This window comes from Hemitrygon akajei, unplaced genomic scaffold (assembly GCF_048418815.1).
Source record: "Hemitrygon akajei unplaced genomic scaffold, sHemAka1.3 Scf000049, whole genome shotgun sequence".
Classification (NCBI taxonomy): Eukaryota; Metazoa; Chordata; class Chondrichthyes; order Myliobatiformes; family Dasyatidae; genus Hemitrygon; species Hemitrygon akajei.
In genome coordinates, this window is record NW_027331935.1 from 6612688 (window position 1) to 6617427 (window position 4740).

Here is a 4740-nt window from a genome sequence, read left to right on the forward strand (position 1 = left end):
ATCTGGACTCTTTAGGAGAGTTTCCGCGAGGCCGTGTGCACAGTGATGGGTGGATTTGGAACCACATACGTATTTGATGGTGCTTTCTGATTGGGAGGTTGCACAAGCTTAGGAATGTATCAACCAATATGGGTGCACTGGACGTCAGTATGAATTTGGGGTGCACACGGGTGCCTGACGATTGGGGATGAGATCAGGTTTAGGTAGGTGTCGGCGCATATGGGTGCACATTAATTTGTTGGTGTCGGTCGATTTGGGGTTGTGGTGAATCTCAAAGTCATTTCATTTATAGAGTCTTCAATAATAGCTGCACTATTTTCTCGCGATTTCTTTAAGGTGAATGCTGTCACACTAAAGTGACTCTTCTTTTGGGAAAAACAAATGTGTATACGTGGGTGTCAGCAGGTTTGGTTGTGTACAACCATGGTGTTGCGCATTCACATATGAATACGTTACTTCACTAGTACGGAATGGAATCGAATTACTGGATAGCATTTTAACACCGTTGCTACCAATCGGCTTAGTCCTAGTGTTCAATGGGTTAACAGTATGCATATTATTAAGGCAAATAGAGTCCGCAGAGGGCTTCGGAAGAAATGTGATAATCAGAAGTATGCGAGGTAGAAAAGTGATGATTTTGTTGTTTGCAATATCAGCTAATTTCATATTATTTTGGATGCCCTATGTAGCTCATTCCCTGAAATGGCAAGCACAAAACTATTCTTATCAAGAATATTTGAGTTCCTCGGTATATATACTACAGCAATTGTTGCAAATTCTAAGTATGTGCACTAACACTTGTATCTATACACTGACACAAAGGAAATTCAGAGAAGAGCTGAAGAATAGATGTGTTTACATTAAATGGCCATGTTCAATTGCAATTCAGCGGAGTTTTCAAGCAAAACAGTTTTCAGGATAATGTTTGGCAAAGTATTCATATATTCAAACAATCAAGTGACAGGCCATTCTTAAATCAAAAATCGGCGCAAGATTGCTCACTTCATACAGTTCAAGTAGGAAACTGGGCAAATGGTCAATGAGCTGACGTAATTGTTACATTGGTTGATTAAACTCCAAATTATCACAGAAACTTGACAATCACAAGGAAAGGAATGGCTTCTGGACAGGCCGGGTTTCCGATGATTCAAAACGGATATTGACGGGTGAATAAGTTTAAAGACAGAGCCTTTCAACAACAGGGAAGGTCAGATAATTTAGCAGTTCACTTTGGTTGCTTATTGTAGTAAACAGGTGGTTGTGTCTCAAGAGGTATTTGCAAAGCAGTCGTTTTGAAGGCAGGGTTAACGGGAAGGGTTTGGTAATAGAAATTTCTCGATGAGGTGTCAGACTATAGAAAATAGATTCCATTACCCAGTCCCATCATCTTCTGTCACCTCAGCTTTGCTGCCATCAGTTTTTTTTTTTAATATGCGTCTGTGCATTTCAACAGATGTTACCTCTCCATCGTTCGTATTCTGATAACGTCTTGTAGTAAACACAAATTCATATAAGCAGCGCTTGAGCAAAGCACACTGTTTATTGGAAATTTCAGAGGCATCAGGTTTTGCAGAAGATCCACGGTAAACTCTGCATGGAATTACAGTGCTGCGCATAGAGCCAGAGAGGCTAAAACATTTGTCAGTGCTGTATACGCCAAAATGGAGTGGAAAGTGAGTTTATAAACCTGATGGGAGCATCCATAGGACATAAGAGCAGTATTAGCCCATTTCAGCATGGCTGATCCATTTCTCGTTTCAGTCCCAGTCTTTGGCAGCGCTCACACCCTCAGACCATATCCCTTCATACCCAGACCAATCAGGAATATATGAACATCTGTCTTAAATATAATTAAAGATTTGGCTTCTACAGCTGCCTGCGGCAAATAATTCCACCGATTCACTGCTTTCTCGCTGTAAACAATCCTCCTCAACTCAGTTCTAAATTGACGCACTCATTTCTGAGATTGTACCCTCCAACGTTAGACACTCCCGCCTTCGGAAGCATCCTCTCCAGATTCATTCACCATTAAGGAGGATGTGAGGGTGGTGATCCTGGTGAGAAACCCGTTTCTAACCTTGCTCTGCCCCACGCATTCTTTCACAGAGCTGTGTAGCACTTTAGCCTGGACGCTCCCTTCTTCTCACCCGAGGTTTACAAATTATCCTTCCACTAATAGCAACCTCATGATTCCTCACTAACCTGGCAAACCTAGCTCTACCCCCCTCTCCAAACCTAATAGGAGATCTTCTTATTATTTCCTCCCTTTTTAAATGATCCCAATGAACTATTATCATTACTGGGTTTGGCGTCCTACTAACCGCTTCCTACTCCCTATATATACTTATTATAACACAACGAGGCCCTCTCCCCCCTCATATACCCTTTATAAATCCCTCCCGTACACGAGAACATCTATTAATATATCTCCATCTAATTCCAACACTCCTCCTTATCTCCAAACCAGAACTAATTCTAGGTTGAACATCCTGTAATTATAGTTTAATAAAAACATTAGATTGTGGTTCAAAAAATAAAAGTTAAACTCTTTTTAATTACCCAAGAAAGGTCTGGGACAATGGAAACTGCTAACTTCCCCCACCGATGGTTCAAATCCATGGTTTTCTTAAAGCTTTAGAAAGATAATAGTCATCTATTGGTCTTAGGAACCAAAACCTCTTGGTGCAACTCCAAGCTAAAGCTATGAACTCATTAATCTTCAACACATCATTTTTACTAATCTTCCTAATCCTCCTATATCCCTTAATTTCATCTATACTCCCTAGCAGAACACACCTCGATCATACCTGATCCTCAACCTATGTTAAAACAGCTGTAAAAACCTCTTTCTTTATCAGCCTTATCCCCCTATTCATTTTTCCAGACCAAGGCTTAGAATCTAATTGAAACTGAATTAACCTAGAAACTATTGACATTAACATAAGCTTCAAATTTGACTCCTATTTGACTCCTATTCCACTATCTGAGTTGATTAAGTTAATGAAACAGGGAAAGAGTACAAGAAAAATATGCTGTTTTGGTAGGAATATGAAGACATGCGTTAGGTACTAAAATGGCTGCTGCTGATTTAGTGACAGTAACGCGTAGTTGTTTTGGTGGAATGTGTGAGCGAGTGAAAACGTTAGCAGGATGTGCAACGATTTTGATAACAGAAAGTAACGCTAAACGTTCAAAAAAACAAACAAACAAACAAACAACGACGATGGAATTACAGTTTATACTATCAATGCTTCGAGACAGCGACAGCATCCGAAGTCCGGGCAATTACAGCCGGCATCAAGCAGTCCTGCGAGAAAGCGGCAACATCCCAGCTCTGGAAAATCACAGCCGGCAGCAAACAGTCCTGTAATACAGTGCTGCCATCCGAGCTCTGGGAAATTACAGTCTATATCAAACATTCCTCTGATTTACGCTGGCTGTCCCACCACTCTATATGTCCTGGTCCATCACGCCCATGACTCTGAATGAACTGGAGTTTATCCAGATTCAACTCGAACAACTTAAGGCGGAATGTTACACAATGCAGCTGTGTGCACTTCCCGCAGGTGTCGTCATCAGGAACTCTGGACGTCTCCCCGCCTTCCACATCCTGCGAGGAGCCTTTTACTTAGACAATGGCTGCCCCGCTTGTCCCTGCCTTACTTTAATGTGTTCAGTGCCGTTACCACTGGATCAGAGAACCTGAGCGAATTACGTTCTCTAAAGCATCTTATCTCTCAGAAAGGCATCTGCTCTAACATTCAAAAGACCCTGCTTCTGTTTCCTCTCTATCAGATTAAACATTGACCGACAAGCCTGAACAACATTCTGACTGTAATAACTCATCCATGACGGAATGATGAAGCAAACCCAGGAGACCGAACCGTCTTTCTGCACGATGTCTTATGTTCTTGTGAACCTTATCACGATTTGGCTTCCTTCCATAATCATCAGATAACTGGGCCTTATAGTCTACTTACCAACATCCATCTGTAAAGCAGCGTTGCACGGTACAATTGAACCTCCTGTGTTCAGTTTCTGTTGTCACGATCAAATCCCACCCAATGTTTTCAGATTCACTCCTGTCTAGAAACGTTTATTTCTCCGCTTCCCTAAATGTGAAAGCGATAAGTCTTCCAAGCGTTCTCATCCATCTCAGCAAAAGTCCTTCCCAGTTCTTGCAGAGACGCGTCCCACAAGTCTTCGATTTGTAATTGTTTTACAGCTTCACTCTCCACAGAAGCTGCCTAACCTCTCGCCTTCATTTCCGATATGCAGGGCGAAATGCGTGTTTGTCTGTATATGACTTTGCTTACAAATCGGACATTCATTCCGTTCTGAAACACAAATCAAAAGTTGTCAGGATGGCCGAGTGCTCTAAGGCGCCACACTCAAGGAATGAAAGTATTTCCAACAAAATGGAGTGTTCTGGTCTCCATCTGGGGTCGTGGGTTCGAATCCCACTCCTGACATAATTTGTCTATAAGCATTCAATAGAGGTGATGTTATTTCTGCAAAAAAAAAAGTAACCTGAGGTGTTGAGGTGGATTAGAAAACTGGTTGGAAGATAAGGTTTTGTGTTTTGACACTGTTCATCGCATTACAACAGATCAATGCATACCGAATTTTAGGTAAGTGATTTCTTCAGAAACAATTTCACAGTGAAGAATCTCGGCCTAAAACGCCGACTGTTTACGTTTTTCCACAGATGCTGCCTGATCTGCTGAGCTCCTCCTGGCA

The 4740-nt window shown here is 41.7% G+C and overlaps 1 non-coding gene across 1 annotated transcript; it reads left to right on the top strand.

Moving 5' to 3' along the window:
• The first annotated feature begins 4358 nt into the window (after nucleotides 1-4358).
• Nucleotides 4359-4472, top strand: trnal-caa (transfer RNA leucine (anticodon CAA)). Its single transcript has 2 exons — nucleotides 4359-4396; nucleotides 4438-4472. It is a non-coding gene; the product is annotated as a tRNA-Leu (tRNA).
• Nucleotides 4473-4740: the final 268 nt, after the last annotated feature.